Raw genomic sequence first — 17,071 nt, 5'->3', positions numbered from 1 at the left:
TCCAATAGTGGGAGTATGGAAAACGGATGACATCCAAAGGTTTGCTAAGTGCCAATTTGTTACAAAAATCTACATTTTAAAGCAGCAAAGAAACACCACAGGTCTACTGGTGATTGCAAGTCACTTTCAAGGCAGTAAAATGCAGTTATGCTATGAGACAATCCATTTATGAATGCCTAATAGAAATAACCTACTTTAGTAAAGAGATTGAATCAAAAATAGTGGAGGCAAGGATTTCAGAAGACAGTGAGAATTTGTATACATGAAATTAGAACCACCGTCATTTAGATTTTTTTAGGGTTCTTCCTGTTTGGATGTCGCAGTTTATTTTACCAAAATCCATTGACTATTTTGGGCTTTGGACAGATTATGCAACAGAAGGCATATAATGTGAGCAAAGGAGGTATATACATAAGGAAATATCACTGAGGGCGTGGTACCAAATTGACTGCTTTAATTCCAGACATAGCACTCCCTTTAGAAAATTCAAACCCATTGCAACATTGGAGAAACCACAATTCTTCCTCCTCATCACAAGTTTATGTCAAAGTGCTTGCTTTTGCAATCTGCCTATTAGTGCAATAGGTTCACAGCAGATGCCATCTCCCTGTGCTACATTCATCCCTAGAACATCTGGGTAACAAAGATACCTATGTCAGGCTCCTACTTATTGACTACAGTTCTGCTTTCAACACCATAATTCCAAACAAACCTGTCTCTAAACTCCGAGACCTAAGTTTTGGCTCCCCACCTCTGTAGCTGAATCTTTGATTTCCTGATACCTGTAATCACTAAGGATAGGCGAAAACAACTCCTCCACCAGATTCCTCAACACTGGTGCCTCACAAGGCTGTGTACTCAGCTGTCTACTATACTCCTTATACACCCACGATTGTGTGGCCAAATTCCACACCAACTCAATTTACACGTTTGTTGATGACACCACTGTTCTAGGTCAAATCTCAAACAACGACGAGCCAGATACAAAAAAGATATTGAGTGCCATAGCATGGTGTAAAGACAACAATCTCTCCATCAATGCCAGCAAAACAAAGGACCTGTCATCAACTTCAGGAAGCAGAGCAAAGGCCACGGCCCTGTCTGCACCAATGGTGCTGAGGTGAAGATGGTTGACAGCGTCAAGTTCCTGGCAGTGATGATCTCCAACAATCTGTCCTGGTCAACCCATGTCAATGCGATGGTCAAGAAAGCACAACAACAAGACTAAGGAAATTCAACATGTCCGTAGGACTCTTATCAATGTTTATAGTTGCACCATCAAAAGCATCTTATCTGGATGTATCACAGCATGGTTTGGTAACTGCTCTTCCCAAAACTGCAACAAACTGCAGAGTTGTGAACACAGCCCAGTCCATCACACAAACCAGTCGTCCATCCATTGACTCTCTCTATACTTCTCACTGCATCGGGAAAACAACCAACATAATCAAAGACCCTCTTGCCTTAGTTATAATCTCCTCCACCCTCTTCCATCAAGCAAAAGGTAAAAATTTGAATACACGTGCAAATAGATTCAAGAACAGCTTCTTCCCTTCTATTATCAGACTTTTGCACAGACCTTTCAAATATTAATTCTGAGATCTCTCTCTGTACCTTCTATGTGACTGTAATACTGTATTCTGCATTCAGTTCTGCTATCCTAATGCACCATGTATAGTACGATCTGTATGTACACAAAACAACATTGTATCTCAGCACATGAAACAACAATAGAATCATAGAGTAGTAGAGATGTACAACATGGACCCTTCAGTCCAACTCGTCCATGCTGACCAGAGATCCTAACCGAATCTAGTCTCATTTGCCAGCACCTCATATACCCGTCCAGCTGCCTTAAAACAATGATCAAGTAAAAGATATATATGGATTATTTTCCTGACAAGATTTATTTTTCTATCAAATTTATTTATACGTTAATATTTGTATCATCTGAATTAGAACTCATAATTTGAAACAATCATAGAATTCTGACAGTGTGGAAGCAGGCCATTCGGCCCATCAAGTCCACAACGACCCTCAGAAGACCATCCCACCCAAAGCCACCCATCGCTTATCCTACCCTCACATTTCCATGTCTAATCCACCTAGCCTGCAAATCCCTGGACAATATGGGCAATTTAGCATGGCCAATCTACCTTACCAGCACATGAAACAACAATAGAATCATAGAGTAGTAGAGATGTACAACATGGACCCTTCAGTCCAACTCGTCCATGCTGACCAGAGATCCTAACCGAATCTAGTGGGCGGCACGGTGGCACAGTGGTTAGCACTGCTGCCTCACAGCGCCAGAGACCCGGGTTCAATACCCGCCTCAGGCGACTGACTGTGTGGAGTTTGCACGTTCTCCCCGTGTCTGCGTGGGTTTCCTCCGGGTGCTCCGGTTTCCTCCCAAAGGTGTGCAGGTCAGGTGAATTGGCCATGCTAAATTGCCCGTAGTGTTAGGTAAGGGGTAAATGTAAATGTAGGGGTAGGGGTATGGGTGGGTTGCGCTTCGGCGGGGCGGTGTGGACTTGTTGGGCCGAAGGGCCTGTTTCCACATTGTAAGTAATCTAATCTAATCTAATCTAATCTCTGGACTGTAGGAGAAAGCCCATGCAGACATAGGGAGAACGTGTAAACCCCGCACCGACAGTCGCAAAAGGTTGGAAACAAATCTGGGTTCTGGTGCTGTGAGGCAACAGTGCTAACCACTGAGCCACTGTGTTGTCCAACGTTATATAAAAATATCCAACGATAGAGTGCATAACAACAGAAGTTTGTTTGCTCATTTTAAGCTTACATTATTGTTTGTCATAGTTGTGAATTACTGCATATATTCATAAAGCAAATAAGTATACTTTGGAATCACTACATTGTTACAGCACAGAAGGAGACCATTTGGCCCATCATATTTGCATCAGATCTCCAAATCAGCATTTCACCTGGTGCCATTCCCCTACCCTGACCCAACAACACTACTGTATACAGTATTCTTCTTTTCAGATAACAATCTAATTCCCTTGATTTAATCTAGTCTTCACCACACTCTCAGGCAGTGCATTCTAGATCCTGACTGCTGCTGTGTGAAAACGATTTTCCTCATGGCTTTTTTTGCCTATTACAATAATTTTTTTCTGTGTCATTCTCAATCCTTTCATGAGTGAGAATAATTTTTCACTATCTGCCCTGTCAAGACCCTTCATGATTGTTTTCAGCCTTCTTTTCTCCAAAAATAATAGATTCTTCAATTTTTTTCTTGCTAATTGAAGTTTATTATTCACAGATCCATTTGATTGAATCTTTTCTGCACACTCTCTATAACTTTCATATCTGTTGTAAAGGGTGATTCCCAGAATTGGATGCAATTCTCTAACAGAGCCAAACTAGTATTTTCTACAAGTTTAACATACATTCCTTGCTCTTTTATTCTATGTTCTTGCTAATAAAATACAGATAACAAATGCTTTATTGAGTGTTGTCTCAACATGTCTTGCCACTTTATATATATTATACATAGGTTCGTCTGCTATTATAACCCCTTTGAATGGTTCACTTTTTACATATTGCCTGTCTGTGTTCTTCCCACTAAAATGAATCATTTTATGCTTCTCGTCATTGAACCTTCTACCACTTGCCTGTCCATAGCTTGTTAGTAACCTTGGGAAGTTCTATAGAATTCTTTTCATGCTTCCAAGTTTTCTATCATCGGCAAATTTTAAAACTTTGTGATCCAAACTGAAGGTCATTAATATAGAAGAGTAAAATTCCCTCCATTACAAACTTTCACCCTGTCCAAAAAACAAGTAACTATTCCTGTCCAGTTCCTATTAGCCAGCCATTTTCATATCCATCTTGCTATTATCCAAATAATCCCATGAGCTTTTTCTTTATTTACAAGTCTATGTGTGGGACTGTAAAAAATGGCTTTAAGAAGTCCAGGTACAGCATTACCCTCATCAAACATTTTGTTCAAACAAACTTCAGCAAGTTAAGCAAGACTTTCCCTTAACAAATCAATGCAAGATTCCCTTAACTAATCTGCCTTTGTCTGATTGACCATTAGTTATATAAATAAAACAAAGAATTACGGATGCCGGAGATCTGAAACAAAAACATAAATTGCTGGAGAAACTCAGCAGGTCTGGCAGCATTTGTGGGAAGAAAGCAGAGTTAACATTCAAGTCTGATGACTGATGATGAGTCACCAGACTTGAAATGTTAACTCTGCTTTCTTCCTGTAGATGTTGCCAGACTTTCTGAGATTTCACCAGTAATTTCTGTGACTGTCAATTATGTTCTGAATATTATTTCTAGAAATTTCCCAATCACTAAAGTTAAATTGACTGGTTTGTAGTTACAGGCGCATCATTGCACGCTTATTTGAATGAACGTAATGCTTGCAACTATCCAGTCCTCTGTCACCATTCCTGAGTTTAAGGAAGACTAAAACTGGAACCTTATCTGGATCTCAGTAATGTGGGCTATAGCAGAATCAGACAAGAAGTGTAGAAAGGCCCACTTTGATATCAAGATGATCTTGTGCCATCTTTTATGCTTTTTGTGAACAGTATCATGGGATTCTCACTAGACAGCAGCAAGTGCCTTGTTAATGACACCACCTACCTCATTAATATTCAACATCCCATCTCACCAAACAAGCTCAATGTCCGGAAAACTTGGTAAGAAAACCTGACCAGGCTCCTGGCAGATTCAGCTCACCACTTGCTCTGAATGATCACGATATTGAGAAACTGGACACCAACATCTCAGGACATAATTCATGGACACTGACCACATACGCCCCATTACACAGACATTGGCATCCGACATGTGCCAGCCTCCAAGAATTATCATGGCGTATCTCCTATCAATCTGCGGCACACTTCTGCACCTCAATGGTAACAATCATTGTAATGCTGCCCTAAAGGGCACACACCCAGCACATGGACTGGGCCAGGCTGCATCTCCAAGCTCTTGGTTCACTACTTTAGTGTTTATCACAGTCTTATTGTGGGCTACCTTCTTCATTGTATTAGAGAGAAGCAGGCATTACGGGAAATGAGACTGGGTGGTTCAGTTACTAGTTACTAGCAAGTGAGGAGGTATCCTGAGTGAGCAGGCCAATGCAGCATGCATGCAGGATAAGTGATGTCAGGAATTGAGGTGGGTGACAGCAACTGGGGAAGATGTTGAAGGTAATAGTGCGAGTGTTAGATCATGTATCTTACTGGGAGGTGTGTGCAGTGGTAGGGATATAGTGAGCGTGAGGCATTGGAGAGATGATGGTGGAACCAATATTGGTGAAAAGGAGAAGCACAATGACCTTCTTCCTCCAGTGCTGGGCATTCCTCTAAATGACTGAGTTTGCTTTAATCTTAATGGCAATGTCAGGAAATGGTCTGTTGTGGTCTCCGTTGCTGGTTCTGGGAGATGTCAAAGTTATGCTTTGGCAGCATCCCATCCAATAACACAATCAGGATACTGTCCACAAATGGTACACTGATTTCCCCCATCTGAAATGCCCAGAACAAATGTCAACAACCATTCACCAGAATGACAGTGATTATTAAGATGCACACTGGACTTTTATAAATTGAGCTCGTGCAAGGAATGCAGGTATATTCTGGGATATCTGCATTGTTCTGGTAATGCTGTGTGGTAAAATGAGATAGAGATCAGATCTGAGAGATGCATGAGGTAATTAATGATGCAAACTTGGTATTATACCTCAAGAAAACTCGTGAAGCCTTGCAGCAACAATCCCTTCAAAAAACTCAATGCAATTTGGATTTAGCCAAAAATACATAAGATTCAGCCCTGAACAGATGTTGACTGTGACTCCACAATTTCTACTGTCATTTCCTTCTGTATCCATGGATGCATTTCATCCGGTCCTCGTGTCTTATTGATCTTAGCTACAGACAGCCTATCTAATGTTTTATCAATTTTATATCCTTCCAGTGTATTAATTATATCCTCTTTACCTTGGTTCCAACTTCTTTCTTGGTAAAGGCAGATGTAAAATATTCATTTAATACCTTGCCCATCCCCCTGCCTCCATGCATATTGCAATGAAAGGCATATCGTATGCACATTGTATTTTGGAACTTGCATTTAAAATTAGAGAAAGATTCTGTGAAAGATCAGTTCTGTGAAAGCATTTATGTAAACAGGTCAGCAAGTCATGTGGAAAAGTGATCTAGATTAATTCAATTCCAAGAATGCATGCGATTGCAGTTGTGCGCCTGGGTAAATTCCTGTAATGGTAATGGATAAATGTTTATACTGTTGGATTTATGACTAACTGAGTAAACATTAAGGCAGCTCATTTTGTTTTCACTTCAGAACAGAAGGTTCAAAATTTTAGTTTAGTAAAGTTCCAGAGTTGAGGTCAGAGAGCAGAAAAGTTTCTCCTGGCAGAAGAATCAAGTCAGTACAGGAATTTAGATATCCCAGCGGAAGTGGAGGTGTCAAGCTGGGAGAACTTGGATAGAATTCTTCATGTTGTTAGAACTGAGAAAATATAGGTGATCAAATTATGAAAGGCTCAGGCCAGCAGAGTTGGCAAAACAATTGTTCAATTGGCTCAATAGTTCAAGAAAAATGAACCAAACAAAGCCAGTTAAATAAAGACTTCAATTAAAAAATACTGAAATGGGAGTAATATTTCTCTGGGATTGAAGCTCTCTAATGAACGGTTTTGGGAAATAGTTGTTTGTTTTGATATATTTGTTAAAACATGTCTGATTTTGTTCTACACAGACAAATCTTCACTTGTTTATTTTTTCCTTTGTGTAATAAACTTATTTTGTGTTGTCAACAAATATCAGCATCCTTGTGGAATATATTTCAGAGACTAACCACCATATTAAACAATTCCAAAAATAAAAACTATTATCTGTTCAACCCAGGTTTATGGGCGGCACGGTAGCACAGTGGTTAGCACTGCTGCTTCACAGCGCCAGAGACCTGGGTTCAATTCCCGCCTCAGGCGACTCTCTGTGTGGAGTTTGCACATTCTCCCCGTGTCTGCGTGGGTTTCCTCCGGGTGCTCCGGTTTCCTCCCACAATCCAAAAATGTGCAGGGGTTAGGTGAATTGGCCATGCTAAATTGCCCGTAGTGTTAGGTGAAGGGGTAAATGTAGGAGAATGGGTCTGGGTGAGTTACGCTTCGGCGGGTCGGTGTGGACTTGTTGGGCCGAAGGGCCTGTTTCCACACTGTAAGTAATCTAATCTAATCTAATTAATGGGATGTGGCTTTTCCAAATTACCATAAGCAGAGGTCATTTCAGTATATTTCAATTTTGATCACTAATTTGTTGTTTGCCTCCTTTTAGTACCTTTTTATTATGTCTGTAGAAGTCTTTGGGATCCCCTTATATGTTCTTTGTCCTTGTCCTACCTTACCCTTTCTTAAGCATAAACCTTGACTGACTCAAATTATATATGTACTGAATGTAGCTCATGGTTCTGGTATCATTTTTTTCCTTCCAGTCTTTGACTTCAAACTATCTGGTCCACATCCATTTTTATCTCATTTATATAAAATAAAACAAAGAACCATGGATCCTCAAGATCTCAAACAAAAACCAGAATTTGCTCTGGGAACTGTAAGGAAATGGGCAGCATCTGAGGGGAGAAAGCAGAATTACCATTTTGAATCTTGTGACTCTTCAACTGCCATGTCTGCTCCATTTCTCCACCAATTTCTGTTTTTATTTACCCGAAAGATTTTGGCTATCCCTGTTTAGGTATTTTTACTGTGGTTATTCGGTGGCACAGTGGTTAGCACTGCTGCCTCACAGCACCAGAGACCTGGGTTCAATTCCTGCCTCAGGCGACTGACTGTGTGGAGTTTGCACGTTCTCCCCATGTCTGCGTGGGTTTCCTCTGGGTGCTCCGGTTTCCTCCCCCAGTCCAAAGATGTGCAGGTCAGGTGAATTGGCCATGCTAAATTGCCCATAGTGTTAGGTAAGGGGTAGATGTAGGAGTATGGGTGGGTTGCGCTTCGGCGGGGCGGTGTGGACTTGTTGGGCCGAAGGGCCTGTTTCCACACTGTAAGTAATCTAATCTATTCTTTGTTTTTTTCTATCACCTAAAGAGGCAATGATCACTGTCCCCTAAATGTTTCCCTGATAAAAAAAAACTAGATCCACTTGGCCCAACTCATTCCAAAATACAGGTTCAATTGTGCCTTCTTTCTTACTGGACTGGAAACATAGTGCTAGAGAAAATTTTCTTGAGGAAAATTGCATCTTTCTTGGTCCTCTTGTTCCTTTCTACCATTTTCATTGCCACTATCTCAATCAACATTCAGATAACTAAAGCCCCCCATTATAACGACTCTCTAATTCTTGCATTGTTCTGTAATTTGATTTGATTTGATTTATTATTGTCACATGTACCTAGGAAAAGTTTTGTTTTGCATTCAATACAGGCAGCTCATGCCATACAAAGTGCATAAGGTAATGGGACAGAGCAAGGAATACAATGTTACAGCTGCCAAAAAGATGCACAAAGAGCGAGATCAACATTAAATTTGAAGTTTGAGAGGTCCATGCAGAAGTCTAATAATAGCACGGTAGAGCTGTACTTGAACCTGTTGGTACATGTGTTTAAGCTTTTGCATCTTCTGCTTGACAGAATGCATTTGAAAAGATTTTAACTGAAGTGGGAGGGGTCTTTGATTACATTGGCTGCCTTTCTGAGGCAATGAGAAGTATAGATGGAGTCAGTGGTTGGAAGGTTACCTTGCGTGAGTGGCTAGACTGTATTCACAACTCTCTGGAGTTTCTTATGGTCCTGGGCAGAGCAGTTTCCATACCAAGCCGTGAAGTTAAAGATGTCAGAGAGAATATTCCCACCAGCTGCTGCAAACAGGATCTGAGTGTACAGCGAGCAACTCCATCTGGGCCAGTCACTTTCACTCAAAAAGGCTGATCTGACATCTACAACAGTGACTGAGGAAACAGGTGCATCTGAGACTGTCAGGCACAGGCTTCCTATTTGAAATGAGGGTAAAATGCATTCTGCATCAAGCAGGGATGCATTTTTGTCCACTATTCTGTTCTGTTTTACTTTGTAGCCCATTATGTCATGTAGGCTTTGCCCTAAATGATGGGTGTCCATGTGGTAAAATTGGATTTCTTCAGTATTGCCTCTTGGCATCTCTCACAGCCTTACTAAGCCTTATCTATATTTCCTGTAATGGTCAGGTTCATCTGACTCGAACACCACAAACCTTTGCATCCAAGAATCGACGTTTTGGGCAAAAGCCCTACATCAGGAAGGGTTGCAATGACAGATGCTCTGGGGGGACCTTCGAGTTGATTCCATCGAGCCTCTGTCTGGTTTCCTTAAGGTCAGTTGTTGGTCCTGGGTTGGTCGCGTGTCCTCGGGGTCAGGGTGGGCTTCCTCAGAGTCAGGTTACCGCAGGGTCAGGCTTCATTTCTGCTCTGGCCATGGTTCTGGGTTTCCTCCAGGTCAGGAAGGTCAGGCCTGCGAGAAGCCAATAGGTTTGCTCTCTGTTTGTGGATTCAGCGTTGGTAATTGGGTCTGGATGATCATAGATTCTTCAGACCTGCAAGTGGATTTAAGAGAACATTGTTAACAATTTTAACACACTAAGAATTGAGGTTTAAAAGATAGAATGATTGTAAAATTCGTAAGAATAAGATCTGCTGTAGTGAGCTCACATGCTCCAGTGCCATCTTTAATCCAATTTCTGAGTAAATTTGTTTCTCTTCATCTTTCCAACTACACTGAGCAATGTAATTGCACCTTTTTGTTTATTAATCTTAACCAAACAGGTTTTGCCCTTGACCTGTCTGGGACATTCCCTTTCTCCAGCATTGCAATGTTCTCCTAATCAAAATTGCAACCTTCCCTCTTTTCTTACTTTCCTATATTTCCTGAACACCTTGATTGCAGGAATATTTCACATTTAGTCTTGCCCTTTTTTGAGATCTGTCTTTGTTATAGCAATATCATTACACATAGCAATCTACACCTATAACCACCTATCTTATTTACCACACTTTGCAATTCACATACAGGCACAGTTGCATTGATTTAGAGTGCATTACTTTCTCCTTTAGTCTGATCTTATCAAATAACTTACTATTTTCTTGTACCTATCTCTCATAGTAATCTGTGTGCCTTGGCATTCCTCCTTGAAATGACCTCCTGGTTGCCACACCACTGGCAAGTTTGTTAAAACCCTCCCCAGTAGCTCTGATAAATCACTCCACTAGAAATTCCACCTTTACACATCCAACCTGTACACATCCAACCTGTAAGAACACATTTCCCCATGAACTGTTTTCAATGTCTCAAAAATCTAACATTTTCTCTCTGGCACCATCTTTCGAGTCATGTACTCAGCCATCTTATCCTCCTGTTTCTATACTCATTTGTTTATGGTACTGAGAGTAATCCAGGCATGATTACTTTTCAGGTCATGCTTGCTAATTTCCTACTCAGGTCCATCAATTCTGACTGCAGGATCACAAAGTTACTAATTGTAATAAAAAATCCTTAAATGACAAGACTTGTTAATTCTGATTAATGTTTCTAATTTTTTGATCTGCCAATTATTTAGATTCCTAAGCAGTGAAAATCATTAGCCAATCAAGTCCCACCTTTGTGTCAGGATTGGATTTTTCAACACGAGTAGTGTTGTTCAAATCAGGATCCAATAATAAAGAGAGCTTGTGAAAAAATTTGATTCAGTTTGGGACATTGGATGAGGAGGAGGATGGAATAAGTGGTAGGAGTACAGAGTTTGTGATGAGATGTAAAGACAATGTGCAGAATTTAAATGTCATAGCAACAGGGCCTATCTACCAGAGAGATGGTGGCAAATTTGCTATAGCCATTTACAAGACCCTGATTGGACTAAACTCCAAACAGGAAGCCAGCTGATTGCTGTCCATGTCTCCAATTTTTGTAGGGGGCTTTTCCCACATGAATTTCTCTTCCAGAGAGATGAGCATAGATTTGAAAAACAACACTATGCCTGAAGTCTCTCAGGAAGGAAAGGAGGTTGGGAAGGGGATGCTTGGTTGCAAGAACAGTACAGTCAATGCAGGTGAGTTTCTGTGGACAATACTATGAATTATTGCTCGGCTCTAATTACACTTAAAAAAAAGTGTTTCTTGAGTGAGTGGAAAGGTTAAATTCTCTTTCTGATAGTTTTTGCCTAATACTTATATAAGCATCAATGTTACTTCTTTCTTATCAGCCTAAATGTTATCCAGGTCCTGTTACATGTGGGCCCACATTGTTTCATTGTCTGATGAATTGTGAGTGGAACTGGATGCTGTGCAATAATCAGTGAACATCCCTGTTTCTAGTGGAAGGAAGACTATTGATAAAGCAGCTGAAGATAGTCAATCTCAAGACTCTGAATTCTAGAAACTCCTACCTGACAGCACTATGGCTGTACCTACAACACACATACAACAGTAATTTAAGAAGGTTACTCACTGTTTCCTTCCCAAGATTGATTAATTAATTTCTGGCCTTGCCAATAGGTCTCACATCCATAAATGATCATTTTATCTATAATTTAAAGGCCATAATCATGATCTTTCAAAATAGTTTTAAGGGATCTTTCTCTTGATTACAGACAGTTCTGATGTCAATGTAAAAAGCATGCAAATTTCATATTATCCAATGTGTGGTAAAGTAAGCAGCAATTGCAGACAGCATGTTTATCTTTCCTTCTCATTATTCCAGATGGCAGCAGTAATTAGTGTTATCTGCAGCCTGTTACTTTCATGTTGGTGGATTTCAAATTCTCTCATATTCTAGATGGCTGGCAAATGCTCTAGATTCTCAATGCAGATGCTAAATGAAATCAAAAGTGAACACATTTTTTAAAGGATGATATGATTATGACTACATAACAGGGGAAGAATCATTCATTTTAACACAGATTGTCAGAGTTATTTCTTTAAAGTCTCTTGTTGGACAAGGAATTGGTAAACAGCTGACAGAACCAGGGATTTAACTGTCAGTTTAGAAAGGAAAGACTTGATGGCTGTGGCTCTTTCTCTGGGGCTGCTGCAGCAATTCAGCAAGCTAGCTTACTGCTACTTTCTAAAGGGCAATTTAGGGGACGGTACTAAATTTTTGCTTTGCCAGCAATGGTCATGTCCACGAATCATGTTAAAAAGAAACAACTGTGATTGAAGATGACTAACTCAAAGACACATTAATGAGTTTCCAAGGAATAAGGGTAGAGATTGGCAGCAAAGTGATTCCATTCACAGTTTTTGCCAGGCAACAATGACAGGCATTATTTGATGCCAATATCAAAATTTAGCTATATTTCAGAGTTTAAAAAAAGCTAAAATCTAAACCTCTTATATTTTTATGTCTTCTCTGAAGGTTCTGCTTTGTTGAAATTCATCCCCACATCATTAGCAGATTGTTTGTAGCCAGCATGTTTGACTGTGACCATTAAACCATTTTCCCCTTAACATTTTTGCTTTGATAAACCCTATAAATAGATTGTTCACTATCCTTTCTAATCCTAATGAGATAATTTCACAAAAAATACCCATCTGTTAGTTTTCTAGGTCCTCACAATTTAACTTGTTTATATCTCATTGTTTTTATTTATATATCGAACTTGGTTTCATGACATGAACGTTCCAGTAAAATGAAACAATGTTGAGAGATTTTGGGAAATGATCCAAGGTGTGGTTAAACAGTCAAGTTTATTAAAATGTTTTGAACAAATGGAGGAAATTTAGAAGACAAGGGATAAGAGTATGAGTTTCAGACTGTGACATGTAGATGGAAGCTCTGCCAAAATTGGTAGGGTGCATGGAAAGCAAAGGAAAGCTGAAACAAATAGTGGAATCAGTGTTTGGCTACAGACATAGTTCAAATTTCCAAATCAGCAAAGGACAAAGCTGTGGAAAAGACTGCGATAGCATTTTGAATTTGCTGCTATGTGGAAAGAAGTTAAAGAACAGAAATGCTAAAACAATGGAATAAGATTCATATGGTCAACCTTTGAGTTATAGTTTGTGCGAAGTAGAACTAAGGTAACCAGTGAGAGGAGAAACGATGGAGAATCCTCCAACCCTTGTAAATCTTTTCTGAACCTTTTCAAGTTTCACAACATCCTTATGATAGGAAGGAGACCAGAATTGCACGCAATATTCCAACAGTGGCCGAACCAATGTCCTGTACAGCCACAACATGATCTCCCAACTCCTGTACTCAATACTCTGACCAATAAAGGAAAGCATACCAAACGCCTTCTTCACTATCCTATCTACCTGTGACTCCACTTTCAAGGAGCTATGAACCTGCACTCCAAGGTCTCTTTGTTCAGCAACACTCCCTAGGACCTTACCATTAAGTGTGTAAGTCCTGCGAAGACTTGCTTTCCCAAAATGCAGCACCTCGCATTTATCTGAATTAAACTCCATCTGCCACTTCTCAGCCCATTGGCCCATCTGGTCCAGATCCTGTTGTAATCTGAGGTATCCCTCTTCACTGTCCACTACACCTCCAATTTTGGTGTCATCTGCAAACAAACTAACTGTATCTCTTATGCTCACATCAAAATCATTGATGTAAATGACAAAAAGTAGAGGACCCAGCACTGATCCTTGTGGCACTCCACTGATCACAGGCCTCCAAGCTGAAAAACAACCCTCCACCACCACCCTCTGTCTTCTACTTTTGAGCCAGTTCTGTTTCCAAATGGCTAGTTCTCCCTGTATTCCAGGACATCTAACCTTGCTAATCCACTTCCTTTGTAAACCACGGCTCCCTCGCTCGACAGCTTCCTCCCTGCCTGACAGGTATATAGTTATCTAGGACACACAGGAGCTTTTCCTTGAATAAGCTCCACATTTCTAATGTGCCCATCCCCTGCTGTTTCCTTCCCCATCCTATGCTTCCTAAATCTATCCTAATCACATTGTAATTGCCTTTCCCCCAGCTGTAACTCTTACCCAGTGGTATACACCTACCCCTTTCTATCACTGAAGTAAACATAAAAGAATTGTGATCGCCATCACCAAAGAGATCACCTACTTCCAAGTCTAACACCTGGCCGGGCTCATTACCCAGTATTAAATCTAATGTGGCTTCGCCCCTTGTTGACCTGTCTACATACTGTGTCAGGAAGCCCTCCTGCACACACTGGACAAAGACTGACCCATCTATAGTACTCGTACTATAGTGTTCCCAATCAATATTTGGAAAGTTGAAGTCCCCCATGACAACTACCTGTCTCTCTCACTCCTATTAAGAACCATCTTTGCTATCCTTTCCTCTACATAATGTTCTTTGGACTCAGGTTCAAATCCTGCCATGGCAGATGGTAGAATTTGAAATCAATAAGATATCTGGAATTAAGTGTCTAATGATGACCATGAATCCATAGTTGATTGTTGCAAAAACCCATCTGGTTCACGAATGTCCTTTAGGGAAGAAAACTGCCATCCTTTCCTGGTTTGGCCTACATGTGACTCCAGGCCCACACCAATGTGGTTGACTCTTAACTGCCCTATGGGCAATTAGGGATGGACAATAAATGCTGCCTGGCCAGTGATGCTCTCATCCCGTGAATGAGAAAAGAAAAAAACAGAAAAAGTGAACAGAAAAATGTATGAAGCGAAACGTTGTGGTCCCAACATTGACACTTGTGGAACACTACTTGTCACCAGCTTTCATCCTGAGAAGAACCCTTTTATCCCCACTCTGCTTTCTGCCAGATAACCAATCTTCTATCCATGTTAGTACCTTGCCTCTAACAGCATGGACCCTTATCTTACTCAGCAGTCTCTTGTGCAGCACCTTATTGAAGTCAAGAAAGATATCAAGCAGAGTGTTACATTAATGATTTTCCAGTCCTCTGAGACCCTCCCTGACTCCAGTTTTTCCTGAAAGATCACCAGTAATGCCTTCACTATCTCTTTAGCTATCTCTTTCGGGTTGGTGACGATTCGCCACGGCAGATTTGCCACCAATGACTAGCCACTGCTGGTTCACCACCAGCATTTCTCCACTGGGGTCGTTTGACCTCTGGAGACTATTCGCCAGCGGAAATATATATATATACTGATTGTTTTCCCTCCCGCCTGTTCTTTCATACTTCTCAGTCCCCTTTATTTATACAACTACATACTACATATTGACAAAAAAAAGTAAAATAAATATCATTTTATTGGTTTATATATTAGAATGAGTTACAAACTTTAACCAGAAAAAGGAAATATATTTTAAAAATCTTTATAATGGCAGTAAAATCTCACATTAATATTAAACAATGAAATTTCAGTTCATTTGATGGTTATGCGCTATTCCTCTAAGATATTCGAAACTATCTCTTTCGCCGTATTCAAGAACTTTTTTTTTATTCTATCATCTGCGTCTCCATACTTTCTTAGCTTTATTTGTGGTGGGTAACCAGTTATCAGCTGTTCCATATATAAATCATGCCCCTTTTGCTCTTTCATTAACGTTCCAATACATTTCCATATGGTTGGGTGGTGAGCTCCGGGTTCAAAAGCAATTCTCTGATGAGTAGCTTCGGTGTGATTATTTGTGCGATCTTCATCATTTATTGTTGTCTCATAGACCGACCACATATCATGGGGAAACAAAGGTGCCCTTCGGCTACTGCCATGTCTATTGTAGAGTCCAATATAATTAAATTCAAACCAATCTAGTATTGGTTGTAGTTCTTAAGGCAAAAAATCTGCGAGTGCTTCTACATAGTTATCAAGGTCAGTAAGTGGCACAAAAGCCAAAGCAATTATCATTTTTGCTTTTAAAGCATTATCAGGATTGGTGTTGTATTGATGAATTGCTCCAACTGCAGCAATATGTCTATGCATACTTTGTGCCAAATGAAAGAAACAGTCCCTAATTTCAACTTCAGGAAAACGTTCTCTCATAGCACTGATAGCTGCCTACTCAAAGTCACAATGGATATACTGTGGTCTGGGATTAGGTACCAAAGACTTCACCATTTCAAACATGCATAGATATGTTGAATGCTGCTTATTTGGTAGAAGTATATACAATATTGGATGAACCCCATCAAGTCTTTTTGCTAAAATAACATATACCTGAGAGAATAAAACAGAGGCTACATTGAACGTACCATCCACAAACCATGTCAATTCTGCTAAATGATGTATCCAAGATTCCCTACAAATATGATTATACGATTACTTTCTTGACCACTATCTGCCAAAAGAAACAACGCAAACACTACCTTAACCAATATAACAACAATTTTATATACCACCAATATTCAAAATGTATGACGTACTTGCGGTGGTGAATCGTCTTCAGTGGCCAATGGACGGTGGCTAAGCGTCCTCGGTGGTCAAAGGGCAGTGGCTAATCAGCGGCGGCGAATCTGCTGTGGCGAATGGTCCCATCCCAATCTCTTTCATGTCCAACTTTGGCATGTCCATCTGACCAGGTGATTTATCCACCTCGGACCTTTCACTTTTTCTAGCACCTTCTCCTTGGTGATGGTCACCATAAACACCTTTGCCGCCTAACTCTATTGAATTTTTGAACTATTGCTCATGTATTTCATCATGAAGGATGACGCAAAGTATTTATTCAGTTCCTCAGCCATTTCTTTGTTCCCCATTACTACTTCTCCAGCATCATCTTCCAGAAGTCCAATGTCCACTTTTGCCTCTCTTTTGCCCTTTATATATGTAAAGAAACTCTTGCAATCTTCTTTTATATTGCTGCCTCATTTATCCCCATATTTAATATTCTTGCTCCTTATTTCTTTTTTCATTGGTCCTCTGTTGGTCTTTTTAGGCTTCCCAATCCTCTGGTTTCCCACTTCCCTTTGCCACATTATATGCTTTCTCTTTTGCCTTTATGCTATCCCTGACTTCCCTAGTCAACTGTGGTTGCCTCAGCCTCCCTGTACCATGCTTCTTTATACCCGAAATGAATCTTTGCTGTGTCTCCTGAATTACTCTCAGAAACTCCTGCCATTGCTGTTCCACTGTCTTTCCTGCTAGGCTCTTCTCCCAGTCAATTCTACCCAGCTCCTCCTTCA

At 40.3% G+C, this 17,071-nt stretch overlaps 1 protein-coding gene across 3 annotated transcripts in view; it reads right to left on the bottom strand.

Moving 5' to 3' along the window:
• The window catches only part of ccnjl (cyclin J-like), a 270,390-nt gene that overhangs the window by 32,863 nt on the left and 220,456 nt on the right, over positions 1 to 17,071 (bottom strand). For all 3 annotated transcript variants that reach the window (XR_015759810.1, XR_015759808.1, XR_015759809.1), the window contains exon 6: positions 9,245 to 9,583. The gene's annotated coding sequence lies outside the window, so the exon portion shown is untranslated. The remainder of the gene's footprint in view (positions 1 to 9,244; positions 9,584 to 17,071) is intronic.

The sequence above is a fragment of the Chiloscyllium plagiosum genome, unplaced genomic scaffold (genome assembly GCF_037043375.1).
Source record: "Chiloscyllium plagiosum isolate Xiang-an unplaced genomic scaffold, Cpla_swu_hap1 HiC_scaffold_16, whole genome shotgun sequence".
In the NCBI taxonomy this organism is placed as follows: Eukaryota; Metazoa; Chordata; class Chondrichthyes; order Orectolobiformes; family Hemiscylliidae; genus Chiloscyllium; species Chiloscyllium plagiosum.
Note: the sequence above shows the minus strand (reverse complement) of the source record. Positions and strands in the feature narration are given on the sequence as shown.